This window comes from Calidris pugnax, unplaced genomic scaffold (assembly GCF_001431845.1).
Source record: "Calidris pugnax isolate Ruff unplaced genomic scaffold, ASM143184v1 scaffold53, whole genome shotgun sequence".
NCBI classification, from domain to species: domain Eukaryota; kingdom Metazoa; phylum Chordata; class Aves; order Charadriiformes; family Scolopacidae; genus Calidris; species Calidris pugnax.
In genome coordinates, this window is record NW_015090792.1 from 1,218,403 (window position 1) to 1,240,510 (window position 22,108).

Sequence of the window (22,108 nt, forward strand, 5' to 3'; positions counted from 1 at the left end):
CCCTGTCCTTACTGAACATGGAGCACGGCTGCCTGGCTTGTCCAAAGGGCTGCCACGCTCCTGGCCTCCCTGCTCGCGGAAACCAGCTGAGATCCCAACTGGCACCTCTTGTTCCTAAAAACCCAGAGGAGAGAGGCTTAAGGAAAGATTGAGAGCATGGACCCACTTCTGTGCTCAGCTGCCTGGGCCAGCGCTACCGCCTGATACAGCACTTGAGAGCACTTGCTGGGATGTCCCCAGAACAGAAACCTCCTTCAATAAACACATCCCTCGGGGAAAGGTTTGGATTCATCTTCTCCTCCAGGTTTAGCTATCTCCCCCTCCAGGCACTTGTTACGAGGTGTAAGACAGACACACGGCAAACCCTGAATTCTCTCCTTACATAGCAGAACAGCTTCCAAAAGCTCAGCTTTAAAAAGATCTGGTGCAGTAGCCCTGTAAAGTTAGCCGAGCAACAACGGCACTCTCCTGAGCAGCAAGAGCAATTTTGAGCTTTCCCAGGCAGATGGAGACCAGGGGAGGCAGAGCACAGGCGGTGCAAGGCGGCGAGCCACGCGGAACGGCACGAAGCAGGCTTTGGGGTTTTTTTAAAGCGAGGTCCCGGTTTCTCAGCTGTGCTCTCAAAGCTCTTATTAGGACGAGGCATCTCCAGAGACAAAATTTAAAAGCTCCTTGTAGGACCAGGCAGACCTTCCACATAAGACAGCCAGGCTGAGAGCTTGGCACCTAAAAGGGACACAGCGTGGGGAGGACAAGGCACAACTCCAACACCGATTCAGGGAGCTTAAGAGTTTAGCTGGAAGTTTTGAGTCATACTCTTGGATGTAGGCAACTAGAATAGCTTAAGCCCTTCTTGAGCTAAGCCCTTTTTCTTTTGTTCAAGCAGCAGCTGCAAACAGGGCAAATGAGGCTACTTTTGCTATTCTTCATATAATGTGTTTTCATATGCTACATATTTTCTATACTTCAAGTTACTTGCACAAAATAGGCTCACGGCAAACACAATCAATCAAAAGTTAAAGTAAATGCAGGTTATAAATATCAAATGCCTCCATTTCTTACATGCCTAAGGAAACAGAAGTCTGGTATGGATTTAAGCACAAGACCCACAGCAAATCTTCCCAGCTCAACCAGATTCGAATCACAGGATCCCAGGAAATAAACTGAGCAAAACAGCCCATCAGCCATAAACCCATTTAAAATTTAGTTTCATTAATGAGTTACAGTATTTGCAAGTAGGTCAGCAGCAGAAAGTAAGCAATTCAGCAACTGCAGACTTGTTCTCCATTACAGGCATCAGCAACAGCCTAGAAAAGCACACTGCTCTCATCGGTTTGTGGATAACCATGAGTCTTACTCGCCATTTTCTGCAAACTCTTCCTGGCCTTGAGTTACTTTGATGAAGAGTTGAAGCACTGACTTCCCTCCTCCCAAAAATGATTCAGAGCAAAAGTTTCTTGCTAACATGAAATAAAAGCATTATCCACCTATGGTTCTTCATGAATGACAGCAATGCATGAGCTGATCCCACCAAGCAGCCTGGTATGCTGGTTTTTCCCCTCTGCCTAAGTTTGAGCTGCTCCCTTAGGAATTCTGGAGATCATCTAGTCAAACCCCCCTGCCAGAGCAGGTCCCACAGGAACGTGTCCAGGTGGGTTTGAATGTCTCCAGAGAAGGAGACTCCACCACCTCCCTGGGCAGCCTCTGCCAGGGCTCTGCCACCCTCACAGCAAAGAAGTTCCTCCTCATCTTTAGATGGAACTTCCTGTGTTCAAGTTTGTGCCCATTTCCTCTTGTCCTATCCCTGGGCAACACTGAAAAAAGACCAGCCTCATCCACCTGACACCCACCCTTTTAAGTATTTATAAGCATTAATAAGATTCCCCCTGAATCTTCTCTTCTGCAGACTAAAATGACCCAAGTCCCTCAGCCTCTACTCATAAGAGAGATGTTCTAGATCCTCCAGGCCCCTCATCATCTTTGTAGCCCTCTGCTGTCCCCTCTCCAGCAATTCCCTGTCCTCCTTGAACTGGGGAGCCCAGAACTGGTCCCAGTGCTCCAGATGGGGCCTCCCCAGGGCAGAGCAGAGGGGCAGGATGACCTCCCTCCACCTGCTGGTCACACTCTTCCTGATGCCCCCCAGGATGCCATTGGCCTTCTTGGCCACAAGGGCACATTGCTGGCTCATGGGCATTCTGTTGGCCACCAGGATTCTCAGGTCTTTCTCCTCAGAGCTGCTCTCCAGCAGGTCACCCCCAACCTGTCCTGGTGCGGGGGGTTATTCCTCCCCAGGTGCAGGACTCTATGCTTACCCTTGTTGAATTTCATTACTTTTCTCACTGCCCAGCTCTCCAGCCTGTCCAGGTCTCGCTGGATGGCAGCAGGGCCTTCTGGTGTGTCAGCCACCCCTCCCAGTTTTGTGGCATCAGCAAACTTGCTGAGGGTACACTCCATCTCTTCATCCAGGCCATTGATGAATATCTTGAAAAGGACTGGACCCAGTACTGACCCCTGGGGAACACCACTAGCTACAGGCCTCCAACTGGACTCGGTGCCACTAATTACGACCCTCTGAGCTCTGTCTTTCAGAGTTTTCAAGCCACGTCACTGTCCATTCATCTAACACACATTTCCTAAGATCACCTATGAGGATGCTGTGGGAGCCAGTGTCAAAAGCCTTGCTGAAGTCAAAGTAGACAGCATCCCCTGCCCTCCCCTCATCTATCCATCCAGTCATGCCATTGTGGTGCCACTAATTACGACCCTCTGAGCTCTGTCTTTCAGAGTTTTCAAGCCACGTCACTGTCCATTCATCTAACACACATTTCCTAAGATCACCTATGAGGATGCTGTGGGAGCCAGTGTCAAAAGCCTTGCTGAAGTCAAAGTAGACAGCATCCCCTGCCCTCCCCTCATCTATCCATCCAGTCATGCCATTGTAGAAGGCTATCAGGTTAGTCTGACATGATTTCCCCTTGGTGAATCCATGTTGACGACTTCCTCTTCCTCCAGATGCTTTGAGGTGACACCCAGAACAAGCCTCCATCATCTTTCCAGGATGGAGGTGAGGTTGACTGGCCTGTAGTTTCCCAGGTCCTCCTTTTTGCCCTTTTTGAAGACTGGAGTGACATTGGCTTTCCTGCAGTCCTCAGGCACCTCTCCTGTTCTCCAGGACCTTTCAAAGATGATGTAGAGCAGACCAGCAATGACTTCTGCCAGCTCCCTCAGCACTTGCAGATATCCAGTTTACTTAACCGGTCTCTAACTTGATCCTCCTCAACCAAGGGGAAGTCTTCCTTTGTCCAGATTTTCTCTTTTTCCTCCAAAGTCTGGGACTCCTAAGGGCTGGCCTGAGCAGTAAAGACTGAAGAAAAGAAGACATTCAGCAGCTCCACCTTCTCTCCATCCTCTGTCACCATGGCACCTGTCTCATTCAACAGCGGGCCCACATTTTCTCCAGTTTTCCTCTTGCCTCCAGTATACTTGAAGAAACCCTTGCTGTTGACCTTGACATCCCTTGCCAGGTTTAATCCCAAGGAGGCCTTGTTCCATCCCTGCATACTCTAACAACATCCTTGTACTCTTCCCAAGTGGTCATTCCCCATTCCTGTATACTCTAACAGCATCCTTGTACTCTTCTCAAGTGGTCAGTCCCTTCTTCCATGCCCTTCCATTCCCTTCTTCCTTCTTCCACTTGAGCTTTTTCAGGAGCCCCCTGCTCAACCACACAGGTCTCCTGCTTCTCTTGCCTGATTTCCTGCTCTTAGGGATGCACCGATCCTGAGCTTGGAGAAAGTGCTATTTGAATATCAACCAGCTCTCTTGAGGCCCCCTACCTTCCAGAGCCCTAACCCATAGGATTTCTCCAAGCAGCTTCCTGAAGTTAGCCCTCCTGAAATCCAAGGTTTTGGTCCTACTTGTTTTGCACATACTACCCACAATCCTGAACTCCTATCTTTTCATGATCACTACAGCCAAGGCTGCCCCCAATCTTAATGACCTCCACCAGTCCCTCTTTGGTTGTCAGAACTAGGACCAGTAGCACACCTCTCCTTGTTGGCTCAGGAAAGCGTATTATTCTTTGTGCATGGGGAGGAGGTCCTCTCCCATCCTCAATCCACTGGACTCCTCACTTTATTAACTAGTACAAACAGCAGCAAACACCCATGCATGAAACCAAGAGCTGCAAGTAACTTCACGTCTTACTTCCCAGAAAAAGGGAGTTTCAGGGAAACCTCTTTAGCAGCTTTTCAGAGAAACCTCTTTAGCGGCTTTTAGAAACCATGGCACAATGCGTTAATGATTTATCGTCAGATAAGCAGATATTTGATAAGTGTGTGTTTTGTTATGATCTGCCTTCCTGCCTTTGCCTAAGTAACCAAATCAACTCATGAAGTAGGCATGACATTCCTTGAAGGACAGGAAGAAATGAATGCTCCCCTTAACTTGCCTACCCCAGCCTGCTTTAAAAAAAATCATCTTTTTATATGGGTGCTTTATATGGAGTTGCTCTTCTGCATGTATACATATGTGTGTATATATACCCAAATTTTTATATATGTATATATAAATACACACACACACAGAGAAGCTACTGCAGACTCAGATTTTTTAGATTCTTCCCCAAAAGCAAACTAAAAAAACCCACATCTGTTCAACTCATCGCTATAATTCTATTAGAAAGCTTTCTAAAGCATTCAGCTAAAAAGAGCTTTACGAGAAGGAAAGGTGGCTACACCAGAAACACACAACAGGATCACACACTGTGGAAAGACTCAGCTGTGTATCTAAGACACAACTTATAGATAGTTACATATCTCTTTCTGAAGCCTGTTCAGCTCACTGAGAGGATTTCTGGCATTCCCCTGTGACTCACTGTGTTCCTCTACATGCCCAGGGCCACCCTCCTCTGCAACCCAAGCATTCACAATTTCGGGCAGCAGGTGACACACACGGAGTGGCACAGTCGCACAGCGCTGCCTATTCCTATGTACAACTACTAAAAAAACCTCACATAAAGTCTACAATCCATTCTTGCTCTTATTGTTTCATATAAACACCCACTGCCATTTCCCTGGGGATATCTGGCAGCAATTACGGAGGGGGTTAACGATAGGGAGAGGTGCCCTGGATGGCAAAAGGGACAGGAGCTTGTCCCTGACTTTTAGTTTGTGCGAGCAAGCACCGCTGCTACACCACGTACCTCTGATCACCTCGGATCAGCGTGCTGCAAACAAAACCTCCAAACCTAGAAACCACTGTGTCTCAATGCCCAGCCGTGGTGAGAGACACACCTGTTTGTGGGAAACATGCTGGACCCTGGACACACTTTGGGGGGACAAGAGAGGGGTAGATAGACAGAGGTAGATAGAGAGAGGACAAGATAGCTGCTGCCCCAGCTGCTGGCAGCCTGGCTGGCTCTTATTTGGAAAAAAAACCCAAACAAACCACAAACAAAAAAAACTACCCAACAAATAAAAGAGACTAACCAAAAGCCTAAGTGCCACCTTTAAAAACAAAATCCCCAAAAGCTGTTTTTCAGATCTTACTGTATCCGAGTCCTTCTGCCAGTTTCCAAAACACGGCCCCTGGCCCTTCCCCAGCAGTCAACACGCCTTGTAACTGTAACAGGATCGTCCGGAGCCGAGAGCTCATGGAAATCAGGTGCAGAGAACAGCAGCCAACTGTCGGTCTTCCCGCTGCCTCCAGACGGACACTCACGGCGAGAGGGCGAGGGCGGCAGGGCCTCGGCGGGCTGAGGGGTTCCCCGAGCCCCCCGCCGCTTCAGCACAGCAGCTCCTGGCGCTGAGGATCCCCCCGGCGTCCCCGTGTCAGCCCAACTTCCCGCCAATTAAAAGTTGCCTTTCAACTTGCCCACGGCAGCAGCGTCACGGCGGGCTTCGGCAGGGCCCCTCTGCCCCGGCAGCCAGCCCTGAGGGGAGCAGGGGGTGAGCGGGGATCACCGGGGAAGGCTCGGCGGCCGCGGTGGCTGCTCCCTCCCCAGCCCGAGTGCGTCAGCAAAGGGCGAGAGGAGGAGACGGAGGAGGAGGAAGAGGAGGAGGAGGGACGGGCGTGATCATCAGCCCAGCCGGAGGGCTGCGGTGCTGGGAGGAAGGATTCCTTTTTCCCAATGTATATAAATACCAGATGTTAAGACCAAACCTAAAAAAAAAACCCCAGAAAACAAACCACAACAGGAAAAGTCATACTTTACCACACTAAAAACAAAGCAAAACGACAAACCCCTCAACCTTTCTATGAAGTTTTGGCTCCGTCACGCTGCTGCCACCAGCTGCAGAGTCCCAGAGCAGGCAGCATCATGGTCCTCAAGGGCACGTATCCAGCCTTTATCCCAAGAGACACACCGAGGACTGGAAACACATAGGACTGAGGAAGCTGGCACCTCCGGTATGCAAATATAGGAGGTGGCAAAGATGAGAGGGAAAGGAACGTGTGAAGCATCCCTGGTGAGCATGAGAGGGAGCAGAGGACTGACCGCTCGCTGCAGGACAGTGAGGAGGTCGGTGCGAATGAGCACAAAACCACAATACAAAGCAGACTTAAGAAGGAGAAGGATCTGGGGGTCCTGGTGGATAGTAAACTATCCATGAGCCAGCAATGTGCCCTTGTGGCCAAGAGGCCAATGGGATCCTGGGCTGCGTAGGGCAGAGTGTGGCCAGCAGGTCAAGGGAGGTCATTCTCCCCCTCTGCTCTGCCCTGGGGAGGCCACAACTGGAATCCTGCGTCCAGTTCTGGGCTCCCCAGTTCAAGAGAGACAGGGAACTGCTGGAGAGAGTCCAGCCTGGGGCAACAGAGATGATGGAGGGATTGGAGCATCTCCCTGATGAGGAAAGGCTCAAGGAGCTGGGACTCTTTAGCCTGGAGAAGGCTGAGGGGAGACCTCATCAATGCTGACAAGGATCTAAAGGGTGGGTTGAAGGAGGAGGGAGCCAGACTCTTTTCAGTGGTTCCCAGTGACAGGACGAGGGGCAACGGGCACAAGCTGGACCATGGGAAGTTCCACTCCAATCTGAGGAAGAACTTCTTTGGGGTGAGGGTGGCAGAGCCCTGGGACAGGCTGCCCAGGGAGGGTGTGGAGTCCCCTTCTCTGGAGATCTTCAAGCCCCTCCTGGATGCTCCTGAGTGATGTGCTCTGGGCAACCCTGCTTTGGCAGGGGAGTTGGACTGGATGGGCTCTAGAGGAACCTTCCAACTCTGACAATTCCATGATTCAGTGAATAAGCCACATGTTGGAAAGACTGATGGGATAAGCAGCGCTGGCGGAGTGTTTTCCAGCAGCTTACATGAGAGCAAGGACTCTCTGCGTTCCACTGTAAGCTATTGTCCAGGAGTGAAGTCTGAAGTACATGGAGTGACCTCCTTCCACCCCACAATGAAATAACTTTGGGCAGGGAGAAAGAAAGACACCAGCATCAACAAATGGCAGCAACAGGTTTTCTGCTCTCCACCACAGGAGAGGGAGCCTGTTGCTAGTAATGCCAAGGAATCTGCAGAACCCCATCAAAGAAATACAGGGTGGAAAAAGTATTTTCAGAAGCCGCACACAGAGGTTCCTCCAAACTAACCTTGTCATATGGAAGACAAGCATTTTTAAGGAGTAGTTGGTTTGAGTTTTTTTAATAGATGCATGGCCTAGCAATCCTTGTTCCTAACACATATAGACAGCCAGGTACCAAATGCAACAATATGTTCATGATCTGCTCCTCCAGAAAGTCCAGAAGCCAAAAAGGTCCATGGGTTTATCACTAACCTCCAAATACTGGTGAGGAGAGGGATGGGGAAGATTTGATGAAGGACTTGGAACATCAAGTTGTATGTCTGCAAGCACCGATTCAAGGAGAACACAGCGAACACCTCGTTGTTTCAGTAAGCGCAGCCAATTCCCCTGCCTTTAATTAATTTTAAAAGTCTTCTGTTTCAAAGATCAACAAAAAAAGCACCTTGCTTAAATAGTCTAACGTCCCTTTCTCAAAAAACTTTTTCCTTACTTTAAAAATTAAAAGCCACAAAGGCTCATTCTCCTTTTCCTGGAGATCATCATTAACAGGGGAGCTGGCAGACCCCAGCTCAGGTGAACCAACCATCAGATTTCCTTTTCCATAGCTCTTTTAGAAAGGATTTTAACAGTTAAGCTGTACCTTCAGCAGGCCAGAGAATCAAGTCCAAGTGAGCCCATTTTATGTAAAATCTGAGGAGAGATGGAAGTGCAGGCTGAAGTAAGCCACGGGTGCACCCTGTGCCTTTTCTCCAGCAGTCTCTTAGCTGACCTCCGTAACACTCAACAGATGCATCTGCCCAACCTTCTCCTGCTTTCTAGGAGGGATTCCGGGGTAGAACTGGCAATTACTTATTTTCTAAAGATTTCTTTGATGTAATTCAATTGGTAGCAATTCTGTAAATTCTTCCCATTGAGCAAATATATAAGAAATCAAAGGATTAATTAGAGGATACACTACAGGCCACGGATTCTTTGTTACGTAGATGACACTCATGTCTATTTTGGGCCAATACACACCTAATGGGACAGCAGAAGTCGCCTGGTGAAGACAGAGGCCGACTCAATAACTCACTTCTGACAATAATCGCATTCACATTTGACAAAAATGCTCTTTTATTACCCCAGAAGATGTTATCTTTGCATTTTTTCCCCGCAGTGATCTATGACTGTATGTGTTCAGTGACCTCAAGGCATGTAACAAAGCCAGCCCTGTTTTCCCACGAGCGAGGTGGGGCCAGGGGGAGAAGAGACAACAGCTTGACAAGTATTACAGGTAATTAAAAGCAAGCTTTGGGAACACCTTTTCAACATGTTTAATCATTAAGCATTTAAATATTGCATGTGTCCAGACAGATACAACTCAATATCCTGTAAAGCCCTAAACAAATAAAAGGAACACACTTAATGAAGCATTTTTAGAGGACGCAGCAGGGAGGCACGAGGCTTGCTGGCTACCAAGGACCACTACCAGGACAACAGCAGGGATGAGTTCAAAGGCTGATTTCTAGGATCAACACCTACCAGGGAGAGTATGTTCCTATTGCTTCACATGAGCAATATAAATTCATACATCTCCACATAGATCCCAAAACCCTTTTAAGCATTTTTTCTATTGTCTTTTTTCCTTCAAGTATCCTGACTCTGATCACTGGTGTTATCAGGAAAACTGTGCTACAAGAGCATCAAAAAGCTACTCCGACCTGCATTTCCTTCAAAACACTTTAAAACACCACACTCAACAACAGCTTGAGGACAAGGTTTTTAAAACTATTCGAAATATACAGCCCATTCTCTTCAGAGTGAAGCTATTTGGTCTTAACTACAATGTGACTACCTGCTCACTGAAAGGAAGCATTAGCTATTGCACTGAATTACCATTTGCTGTGAGCATCAAACCCTCTACTTAGTATTTACTCTCACAATATGCTGAACAACCCATGCCACTCTGAAATCGCTGTTTATTACCCTTTCAGCACTTTCACCCCTAAAAACAAGTGACCTAGTTTACAGCAAACTCACTGTACAATCTGTAACGCAGATCTCTCCAGAGGTGCTGTGAACCTAACTAATCCTGTTGCTTATTATTTATATCAAGCTTATTATTTCTTCCAGCTCCAAGCTGGGTTGTTTTTTTTTTTTAAACCACTTCTCTGAGGCTGAAATGTCTCTGTAAAGAAAACACAGAATCAAGGACATCGCTAAGTTTTGACCAGCTTTCACAGAGACCTTTCAGCACATCTGCTTTATGATCCAGAAATGAAGTGCTTTTTATTAAAAATGCAAAAACGGTCATCACTAAAACAAACCTGTTCTTGCCATCACTGCTCCACCCTGTATTCTGAGGGTTTCAACCAGCAAACATGTATATTCCTGTTTGATCTAACACATGAATTTGAGCAGACCAGTAGCTAAGGAGAAGGAAAAAAAAAAAAGAGAGCACAGTAGGCTCCCCCAATCTATCATCTTTCCTATTGAGAAATAACCTGAAACTTTGTTGTTACATATATAAAATAATAATATTTATTATTATTGCATCTGTATTACATCATTATCAGCTGTTGCAAATTCTTATGCGCAAGTCTGTTAAGAACAGGCAGTTGCTTTTAAAGCTGAAAAAATGTCATTAAGTTTACCTTAATGGGGATCTGATTTAAACTAGAAACGTTAGAAGGTTGACTTTAAAATCGATGAAGTATTTATTAAAATAACTTCCAGAAATGCCACATTAAGTGTTTAGGTGTATCAAACACAAAGGGTGGTTCTGGAGTACTGATGTACTCATCAGCTCCAGCAATTAAGTTTCCAGAGAGGAATGCTGTGTCATAGAACGTGTGACTCACGGAGTAACGTCCAGAGGAAACCACACTTCTCTTTCTTTTCCTATGAACAGCTCAACCTGCTTTTAAGCTGAACAGAGTTACCTGAACAAAAATCCTTCCTCCAACAAAGAAGCTAATATCGGCATCGCTTGCTGGAGCACATGTGCAAGAACAAAAGGTGTATTTTAAATCGCTTGCAATAAGGGTGATCACGCAACCTGCCAGCAAATCAGTGTCTGCTGGAAACTCAGCTGAAAACATCCCCTGCTCCTCCCTCCGGAGTGAATTAGGAAACATGTTGAGGTCTTGTATTTGAACACGTGTTTGTACTTTGACCTCGCATGAATTTTGCAACCTCCCGATGCTTTGGCTGGCTGACCTGCTCATGGGCAGCTCCCGGTTCACTCCCTGTCTGCATCTGACCCTGCACCCGGTCAGGGAACTCTGCCGTGTTGCGACAGCTCTGAGGGATCACACACACACACGTGTGCATCCCCATGTGCTTGCTGTGACTGTAGCCTGTAAAAAGGATAGCAGAAACACCAGTGGTATCCTCATGCATCCTGGAGGTCCACCAGGACACGGAACCTTTTGCTGCTGATGAATCGAGCCTCTATATCATTCCTATTGTCCCAGCCTCGCAGGCAGCTTAAATCTCTGGGAGTTCTCAGCACTGGTGAGGCCACACCTGGAGTATTGTGTCTAGTTTTGGGCACCTCAATCCAAGAGAGATCTCGAGGTGCTGGAGCGGGTGCAGAGGAGGGCAACGAAACTAGTGAAGGGCCTAGAAGACAAATCCTTTGAAGAGCGGCTGAAGGAGCTGGGACTGTTTAGTTTGAGGAAGAGGAGGCTGAGGGGAGACCTCATCACTCTCTACAACTACTTGAAAGGACACTGTAGAGAGGTTGGTGCTGGTCTCTTCTCACAGGTGATTAGTGACAGAACGAGAGGGAATGGCTTCAAGCTCCAACAGGGGAGGTTTAGATTGAACATTAGGAAGGAATTTTTCACCCAAAGAGTGGTCGGGCATTGGAACAGGCTGCCCAGGGAGGGGGTGGAGTCCCCATCCCTGGATGTGTTTAAGGGCCGTTTAGATGCAGTGCTGAGGGACATGGTGTAGGGGAGGACTTTGTAGAGTAGGGGAGATGGTTGGACTCGATGATCCCAAGGGTCTCTTCCAACCTCAATGATTCTATGATTCTATGTTTGTAAATGGATAAAATCAGTCCTTTTGCTCATCACGTGTGCCTCCCTGGGCTGCAGGCTGTGTACGTTCTGCTGCTCCTGGGTAAATGCACAGCTGCCCTTCAGATCATGGGAGAAACACCTGGATTTTCTGAGCGGTGGCTCTGCCATCAGAAGCCAGGGCTGCTCTGCAGAGTCCAATGCCCAGCACCGCCCCAGGGGAAACTGCAGAGAGCAACAAGGCAGCACCCTGACTTACTGCAATCCACTCCCAAATTCACTGTCATACAGGGGATGTACAATCAGATACAATTCAAAGCAAGTGTTTAATACCAGTGCAGACGCACTTTAACACAAAAGAGTGAAGCTTTCCATAAAAGAGAACAATAGATACAAGACACCCTTTTCAAACTGTCTCAATGAGAAGGGCATTTTTCACGGGGCAGGGCGTTATTGACAGGTGACTGCACCCCACATCCAGTTCTAGCCCTCTCAGCTTGTAAAGTGCCACTCCTATTCTCTTATCCACTAATTTTTTTCCCCCAAAGATGTTTCATTACCCAGATGTGTCAAAATCCTCTGCCTAAGGAAGTCAATGCCTAAGATTGTCAATTTGGTTGTATTTCTTCCAAACCCCAAAATTTCAACTAAAAGGCCTCTGTTTACAGGCAGGCAGCAGATTGTTTCCTCGCCAGACACTGTAATGGGACACAGACTGGCAGCACCATATAGATTTATCCATCAAAGAGTTAACTCAATTCCTTTGTTATTTGCCCCACATCTTGCTACAGCCCTGCTGTAGTTTGGAACAGATCAGGTGCCCTGGCTTCTTTAAAGCCTTTGACAGATCAAGTTGGCTTTACCCAGAAACATGGCATGTAGCCATGTAGCCACGGATGCCAGCTGCTGCCATCATCCAAGGAGCAATCAAGAACCTTTCAGGAAAATACCCTCCCTTGGTTTAAGTATGGCTGGCTAGATATAGCAAGTCACTACTTTATTATGCATAAGCTGAGCCAAAATGTCCATACTTGAGCTTATGCAGAGCACTACAAGGCAAATGTTTTTCCTTTCAGAAAATAAAAAAAAAAGGGTTTATACCAAACTCACATTTGGTGTAAACAATGCACATTTCATTAACACAAGGTACCTGCTTGTGGGCCTGCCCAGCAACCCCTATGTTAAACCAGTGATGTTTGAATTGTACTAATGCTCATCTCTACGCCAAGGAGGGGCCAAGGAGGGGCAGAGAAGATGAGAGACTTGGCCATTTCCTCCCATTTCCCCAGTTCCTCAGAAGCAGCACTGCACCCCTCTGTAAATACCAACTGCATGCCCCACTGATGCTATCTCTTGCTCTTCAAAGGAGTTTCCTTTTAACCTGAAAGACCTAAAAGCAGCAGAGCTTTCCAGTACAAGCAAAATTAGCATATTAAAACCAAACTCAAAGCAAGAGTAGTTAATACGTGATTGAGTTTTTTAGAGGTCAACAACAGGGCTCCTGGGTGTGGAGAGAGCTTTTTCCTGTTAAAGATAAACTAACCCAGTCTCCACATCCTGAGTATTTGTTTGCACGCCATAAGAGTCACACAGAATACAAACCAGAGAGAAATCCATCTCCTTCATTTCCAATATATTTTTGTGGCGCCTCAGCCGGACGGTTCATTATCCCAAACACGACCTACACCTGCTGTTCATGAAACGCATCTCTTCTCTCTCATAGCCAGGTAGCAGACCCAGAATGAGACTGACCCCACTCAAAGGCTCTGAAGACGAAACACAAGTCAGTTATTGATTAATCATTGCCTCTGGCTCCCTTTTTTTCCCTATGTAACTGGAAGTAAATATTCACAGGCTAAACGGCACTGATTCAGACATACCCACCTATCATATGCCTTCCTCATTAATAAGCATGATGGGAATTAATACTGCCAATTACGGCTTCAAGTATCTACTTCCTCCATCGCAAGGGCACAGGGAACACCACAACAGAGGCGATAAGGACCGTGGAGTGTTGTGTTCCCAGCATCTCGTGTGGCTGCAGCCGGCGTTATCGACGCCTTACGCACCGCGCCGTGTGATCCCATCCTCCCAACACACAGCCTGCTCCCCCGACTTCCCCCGCACGGCAACTGCCACGAGCTTACCCGGTTAAAGGGTAACCAGATGGATTCAGAGCAGTAAGGAAGAAGAAATCATGCTCAGGGAGCCAGAGCCATTAATCACTGAAGGCTCAAAGGGTTTACTGGGGACGCGTGTTTATGCTCCTCCCAAAAAAGGGGGAACATACAGCAGTGCCAGCACAGGCACGGGCTGGTTTTGGTATAACCCAAAATATAACCGTACTTATACCTCTGCCAATGATCAAAGTGTGATAAAAATGTTCCCTGTCCCTTTTGTTCAGGAGCTGGCCCGTTAGACCGTGTTTTTATAACCTTAACCACTGGGGTCCATATAAGAAACATGAAAGAACGAAGACCAAAGGGCTCGCTTTGGTCTCCAGGCCAAGGAGGTTTGGCTGTTCCCCAAGGCAAGGGGATAACGTTTCCTGCGGGAAAGCATCGCTTGAGCTGCAGAAGCAAAGGGTATGATCACAGGATGCAAAACATGGCAAGGTGCAAACACGGAAAATATCAGAGATTCTGTTACATCAAAAATTGCAAACCTACATCAAAAATTGTCTTACCTTCTACTTCAAGCTTCATGTTTAAAAATGGGACCTTTGATTAATTTAGGGGTTTTCCCTTTTACAAACTGGGCAGTCATTTCCTCTAGTCTAATAGTATAGTATAGCTTGTACTAGACAAGTATAAGCATCAGTTCTGTGCAAGCATTAAAAATGGCCACCTGGTCCTTCCACGAGGACCATGCAAACTCTGCTTACTAGCACAGATATTCCCCCCCCACCCCCAACATTCAGATTTACTAAGAACTCAAAATTCATGATACCTCTTACGTGTAAACTTTGCCACAAGCACAGAAATTTCTCTCTTTGACTACAATGATGAGCACTAACCTGAACAGGAGACTCAAAGAAGCTTCCCTCTACTCTAGCAAAGCTGATTCTCAGCAGCTTTGACCACAAACGGCATCATGCGCCCCAGGCAGAAGCAGAAGCCTGTATTTTCTGGCACATTTTGAGTTCTGCTTAAGTGCAGCATCCATCCACATCGGGTGAGACTTGATGGGTATCAATTTCTGAATCTCTTCCGAGTTACGTACTTTAGAAGGGTAAACACACATAGATTTGATTTGCAAGTAAACAGCACGTTTCATTTCAACTCAGTCACTACTGATATGGTTAGTTTTAAGGACCAAGTATATGTCCACAGGCTATATATAGCCGTAATGGAGAAACTACGAGGAGTTCTCTCAATACTAAAGAAGCCTAAAAGTATATTTATGTGGTAAATATACTATGTGATACCATACCCTGAGCAGCAATTGCTAAATCAAGCCCTGGCCAAATACGTTGCCCCTAGCACTCATTGCACGTATTTGCCTGGGATTTACCCCGTTTACACTTGTGTTTCTGCTCTTGACACCAGTCACAATGGAACTACGCACACCTTTCCAAAACCCTCACAGAAGACCATCACGCCATTCCGAACCCCGTATCAATCCTGCAAGTCCCCAGATCATCAAAGTACAGATGAGGGGAATCCTTCTGCTTGATGCCCCCGCCCGCCCCTGGTTATTCCCAGTGGATGATACAAAGCCAGAAATAACCGGAGCCGGTTTGAGATGAGCTGGGTGGGGTAGAGGTATGTAGCAAACTGTGGACACCATCGTCCTTCCCGTGCTCTCGGAAACTTGAGTCAAAGGAACTGACTGTTTCTTTTTAAAGATCTTTCTTAACTACTCCCAAAGGATGACATTACTCGGACAGTATCATGCTGCACACGACGACTTCCTAGAGTAAGATCAGTTTCTTCCCCACCCACAAAGTTCCCCAAAGAGGACTAATCCAGAACAGTATCTCCTCAGACCTTCTGCTGGCTGTTAAACATTGCGTTTCCTAAAAATCGCTGTCAGAAGTTTCACCCCTGCAACTACAGTTCAGAAAAATGCACTTCTGTAAGGAGTTTAAAATATGTAATAGGGAGTACAGAAGGGGAAAGGTAAACATTTGAGCTTTCTAAAGGAGGTGAACTTGCTTTCTTGCCCCCTTCATTTCTGCAGTATTGTTAAATTTACTCGGTGATTGGCATTTCTGCAAAAATCCAGTGCTCAAACATGCTCAGCTTCACACTGTGCCTTTAGAAATCCTCAAGCCTTGAAGTGTTATTTTCTGTGTCTTCTACAGCTCACACGTAGCGAAAAGCAGCAAATGCAGCTTCAGACCTCAGAAAACCCCTACTGAATCCAAAAAGGGCCTTATTTTGCAAACTATCTTACCGGCACAATATAGACTATTCAGTCTGCACCTTTTTAGCATTTTCACCCAAATTTATTATTTTGATTTTAGACTGAGCACAATAAAAATGGAAACTCTTGGAAGTTTTTGAGAAGTCAGAGCTCCAAATTGCTTAGAAAGTGAAAGAGGAGTTGAAATTCAGTTTTACTACAATGAAATCACTTCCATAGTGCAATAACAATATTGGGGGGGGTGGGGGAAGAGAAAAAAAAGCTTCTGCATCACCTATGCAAATCTCTGCCATTCGAAGTTTGCTGCAACACCTCTCAAATGGGTGTGAGTGGCAACAAGCAACCCCTGAGTGCTGATGCTTTGGTGCAAGCAGCTGATGGGAAAGTCTTGCTGGATTACTAAAGAACCATTGTCTTCAAGCCTAGAGGCTTTTATCAGCTTATTCCACAGGTCCTTTCTAAAATACTGCCCCAGTGTATAATAACTCCACCCCCTAATACAACCCCATAATTAAAGTCCATGGTTTCACAGGGGCATGTTTGTTACCGGATTAGTTGAACAGAAAAAGGCTATTTACCTCTCAGGCTTCCTGTCCTTCCCAGGTGATAATTTTCTATCACTCTTCAGGTCCCTCTTCTCGATAAGAGGAGAAGAAAGGAACTTTATCTTGCACCTTTGGTATCGGTTTGGCTCAGATGGAAAGATTTCTTCCAAAGCAAACACTCCTGCAGCGTCACAGGGTGTATATATAGACACACACCAGAGAAGGAGGAAGAAATACAGCCCTTCTGTAGATACTCAGTTACATTAGGAAAGACGTAAACAGGGGAGAATGTGAGACAGAAATAAAGCCTTTATTTTTCTAAAGCTACAGGCACAACGTTGACTCAGACACTAAAGCCAGGTTGAATGCTCCAAGATAAACATTGCATCCATCCAATAATAGGAAGCTTCTCACGTATTCCTGGCTTTTGCTGGAAGGTGTGCTATTTCTGCTCAGCAAAGACTGCCAACCTGGCAGCTCTTACACATTTTTGCATGTTCAACTAAACTTCAGGAAAGCCACCTCCACTCACACACCTGGAGGTGTGTAGTCAGGTATGGAAGTGCCTGCAGGGCATTATGGGGAAAGCTCTCATGCCCTGGGAACCCCACACCTTTGGGTGCCTTTCCGTGGTGCCCTTACACCACTGCACACAGCATGGGGCACGGGCAGGAGGGCCACCTGCACCTGCTGGGCAACGGTCTCTGTGATCACAGAGATGTGGTGGGATAACGCACGACTGGATGAGCACCTGGATGCACGCTGGCTCTGTGTGAAGGAGAGGACAGGTGCTCATGGGGGCCTTTTATCACCCTTATATCTGCTGGAGGGACAACACAGCATGGCAGAAGCAATCCCGGAGGCTTCTGGAGTGCACTGATGACAATGGCAATTACCTAACACAGGTGATCAAGGAGCCAAAGAGAGGTGTTCTGCTAGACACCCCATGCTTACAAACAAAAAAGAATTGGTCAGGGATGTGAAGGTCAGGGCAGCCCTGGCTGCAGTGATCATGAGATGGTGGAGTTCAGGACCCTGAGAGGAAAGTTGGGGAAAAAAAAGCTGTATCACAGCGCTGGACTTCAGGAGAGTACACTTCAGCATCTTCAGGGATGTGCTTGAAGAATCCCATAGGATAGAGCCTTGGAGAGAAGAGGGGTCCAGAAGAGCTGGTTGACATTGAAGGATCACCTCCTCCAAGCTGAAGAATGGTCCATCCCAACAAGCAGGTGATCAACCTGAAGTGGCAGGAGGCCTACATGGAGAAGCAGGGAGCTCCTGGCCAAACCCAAGTGCAAACAAAGTGCAGCAGCAGGGGCAGGTGATCCAGGAGGAATCTGGGAACACTGATCACAGAGAAGTGAGGTTAAGAGAGCCAAAGCCCATTTGGAGTTCAATCACAATCAATGGCAAGGGATGTGAAGGGCAACTGTAAGACCAACCTTCAGGAACTGCAGGCCCCTAAGACCACAGGGGAAGTGCAGAGCAAAGAAGACCCTCGTACTAGGAGAGGATCAAGTTAGAGAACAGTAGATGTCCAGTCCATGGGACCAGGTGGGATGGATCCATGAGTGCTGAGGAAACTGGCTGATGTCATTGTGAGGCCACACCTGATTTTCTTTGACTAGTCATGGCAACGGGAAGAGGTTTCTGATGAATGGGGGAAAGCAAATGTCACTCCTGTCTTCAAGAAGGGCAAAGAAATGGATCTGGACAACTAGAGGTCAGTCAGCCTCACTTCATCTGTGGGAAAGAGTAGCTAATTCTGGAAACCATTTCCAGTCACACGAAGGACAAGAGGGTGATTAGGAGCACTCAGCATGGATTTATGAAGGAGGAACATCATGCTTCACCAGCCTGACCTCCTCCTATGATGGAACAGCTGGCTTAGTGGATGAAGGGAGTGCAGAGGATGCTCTGTCTTGGCTTTAGTAGGAATTTCAACACTGTCTCTTATGATATCCTCAGAGAAGCTGGCAAAGTATGGACTAGACAAGTGGGTAGGGAGGTGGACTGAAAACTGGCTGAACAGCCAGGCTCAGAGGCTTGTTATCAGTGGCACAAAGTCCACCTGAAGGCCAGATGCTAGCAGTCTCCCATGGGTTGATATGAGAGCCAGTATTGTTTAACCTCATTATTAATGACCTGGATGAAGCGCAGAGCGTACCCTCTTGCTGGTAACAGAACCAGGAGGAGTAGCCAATATACCAGATGGTCACATTGCCACTTGGATGGAGCAATGGGCAGACAGGAACCTCGTGTTCAAACAAATGAAAGGTAAAGTCCTTCACCTGGGGAAAAATGACCCCAAGCACCAGTACAGGCTAGGTGGTGACAGACTGGAAAGCAGCTTTGCAAAGAAGGACCTTTGGTCCTGGATGTCAACAAGGTACCATGAGCCAGCAATGCATCCTCACAGCAAATAAGGCCACCAGCATCCTGAGCTGCATTAGGAGGAGTGTTGCCAGCAGGTCGAGGAAGGTGATATCCTTCTCCTCTGCTCAGCACCATGCTTGGAGTGATGCTGGGCTCCCTCAGTGCAAGAGAGACATGGACATACTGGAGGGAATCCAGCAGAGGGCCACAAAGATCATCAAGGGAGTGGAGCATCTCTCCTATGAGCAAAGGCTGAGAGACCTGGGACAATTCTACTGGGAGAAGAGAAGGCTTAGGGGGCATTTTAATCAATGTATACAAATGCATTGAAGGGAGACAAATGTGTGAAGGGAGACAGGACAAGATGGCACAAACTGAAACACATCAGACTATAAGAAAAAACTGTTTTACTGTGAGAGTGGTTGAACAATGCACCAGGTTGCCCAGACAGGCTTTGGAGTCTTCATCCTTGGAGATAGTCAACACCTGACTGGACAGAGTCCTTGGCAACCAGCTCTAGGTGACCCTGCTTGACCAGGGCAGGTTGGACAAGATGATCTCCAGAGATCCCTGCCAACCTCAACCAGTCCGTGATTCTGTGATCATTTTGCCACATGTGCACTCAATATATCATTTATGATAAAGAAAAACACAAGTATTCAGAAGAAGCATTTTGGTCCTATCTAAGGACTAAGAGCCTGTGGCAGAAACCCACAATGTCCCTGACGGATCATTCTAGGGCTTAGTGCCCAGCACTTGCCAGCTCACCTCTGCTATGGTTTGGCTCAAATGTTGCTTTCTCATGGTGACACACGGGTCAGAGACTGGAAACATTCACAAACCAGTCAAGAGATGTTTTATCAGGCTGCTTGGTATCTTAAATCTCTCTTAGACTCTCCATCTCCCTCAAGTTTTGCCCCCCCCCCCTTTTTTTTTTTTTTAAAAAATTGACTTTTTGATGAATGCTTTAAAAAAACTCTCAGTTCCACAAATACTCTGTGTCACCCCTAAAAACCAGTGGATGATTTCTCCTCTTTCATAGAAAAGCAAGGTTTGCCAACCTTCATTGACTTGGCAGGGATCTGCTTCTTGCTGGTATAAGAAAATAGAAGTCCTCCTAAAGATTTTGATTTTAAGGTCAAGAGATAAACTGAAGTTGTAATTTCTTTAAATCTCCTACATTCCCTGTTCCCACAACTGGAGGTGGTTCAGCAAAGGGAGGCCAGTGGGGGTCATCAGTGAAGGAGGGAAGTACAACACTGATCCTATCTACTAAGATTGCACCCTAAAAAGTAGTTCAGGAACAGGGACGTCTCCATGCGGAATTAAGGTTTTTGTATAAGAGCTCAAGATAAAACATGTTTCTACCCAACCGTTAGTGCATTTGCCTTGCCTGGCGCTCAGTCCAGCACACCTCCTCTGCCTTCCCCTCTCTTTGCAAACAGAGTAAGCGTGCTGGGGGCTGAGCAGGGAGAAGGAGCACAACCAAAATCTACCATAACAACTGTCACTTTTGGCCAGAGAACTTATGGCCTCTTCACCCAGAGAAAAAATTTTAAAAAGAAAAAAAAAGAAAAAAATTACAATTTTTGAACTGCATGTGTTTGTTCACCAGATTTAAAGGCCATCCACAATTCTGGCTTCTCATCATGGGTATTTCTCAACCTTACAAGGCTGAGGGACTTTGGTCTTTGTAGTCTGGAGAAGAGAAGGCTGAGGGGGGATCTGATCAACATCTATAAATACTTAAAGGGTGGGTGTCAGGAAGATGGAGCCAGTCTTTTTTCAGCAGTGCCCAGTGACAGGACAAGTGGAAATGTGCACAAAGTTGAATATAAGAAGATTCACCTAAACGAAAAGAGCTGCAGTGGCAGCACCTTCAAACTCCATCTCCCCCCTGAAAGAGTGAAGACAGGTTGTCCTCCATAATCTAACTGCTCTTGGTTACTCCCAGTCAATTAATCTGCCACCTGTCTCACCATTAGTGGCCACCACTAAGTAGCCACCCAATTTAGGCTGTAGGCAGTGGGAAGAAGCCTCAGAGAGGGACTGCTATTTATATGTAACACTGTCATGAGCTGCTTTCATGACCACAAACGTATTTGCCTGCCTGAAGGCTGGTAACACCGAGCCTCCACATTTGTGTTTAACCTTTTTGATACTCTTGGTGCTCCATGTGAAGAGTAGCTCGGGTTATTTCTAAGGAACACTGCAGCAGGTCTCAGGGCTATTTAGCAATTAAAGCAGGCACTTGGCTCCAACCAAAAGGGTTTTGTACATGCTAACTCGCTCGTGAAGCCAGTTGCCTCCCACAGTGATAGGGTGGCTCCTCTGGGAGAGTCGCATCCAAGCCACGAGACACCAGCAGACTGCACCTGACCAAGGCAAGGTTGGACAGGGCTTTGAGCAACCTGTTCTAGTCGGACATGTCCCTGCCCATGGCAGGGGGGTTGGAACTTGATGACCTTTAAGGTTCCTTCTAACCCAAACCATTCTATGATTCTATGATACAGGTACAGCAGCTGTTCTGCAAAGCAAACAGTGATACTGGGATGTCCAGCCAGGCACCAATACAAGTTTGAGGTGGACCCGCTGGAAAGCACTTCTGAGGAGAAGGATCTGGGGGTCCTGGGGGACAGGCCCGTCAGTCTGACCTTGGTGCCTGGGAAGGCCATGGAACAGACCATCCTGAGTGCCATTATGCAGCGCATGAAGGACACCCAGGTGATCAGGCCCAGCCAGCACGGGTTCAGGAGGGGCAGGTCCTGCTGGACAAACCTGATCTCCTTCGATGACAAAGTAACCGGCTTGCTGGATGAAGGAAAGGCTGTGGATGCTGTGTGGTGGGGAATGGAGTCAACTCCAGTTGGCGGCTGGTCACGAGTGGTGTCCCCAGGGCTGGGGACTGGGACCCGTTCTCTTGAACATCTTTATCAATGATCTGGCCGAGGGGATCGAGTGCACCCTCAGTCAGTTCACAGGCAACACCACGTTGGGTGGGAGTGTCGACCTGCTGGAGGGCAGAGAGGCTTTGCAGAGGGATCTGGACAGGCTGGATGGATGGGCCGAGGCCAATGGGATGAGGTTCAAGAAGGCCAAGTGCCGGGTCCTGCCCTTGGGTCCCACCAACGGGGCCCCTGCAGCGCTCCAGGCTGGGGGCAGAGTGGCTGGAGCTGCCTGGCAGAAAAGGACCTGGGGGTGTTGGTGGCCTGTGGGCTGAACAGGAGCCAGCAGTGTGCCCAGGTGGCCAAGAAGGCCACCAGCATCCTGGCCTGTGTCAGGAACAGCGTGGGGAG

The 22,108-nt window shown here is 47.4% G+C and overlaps 1 protein-coding gene across 4 annotated transcripts in view; it reads right to left on the reverse strand.

Annotated features, from left to right (window-relative positions):
- The window catches only part of SGMS1 (sphingomyelin synthase 1), a 122,500-nt gene that overhangs the window by 38,034 nt on the left and 62,358 nt on the right, over positions 1-22,108 (reverse strand). Inside the window, exon 1 of one of the 4 annotated variants that reach the window (XM_014966645.1) lies at positions 16,470-16,563. The exons of 2 other annotated variants lie outside the window; for them this stretch is intronic. The gene's annotated coding sequence lies outside the window, so the exon portion shown is untranslated. Of the gene's footprint in view, positions 1-5,549; positions 6,013-16,469; positions 16,564-22,108 lie in introns of those variants that run through there. One more of the 4 variants, XM_014966643.1, reaches the window with a different exon arrangement.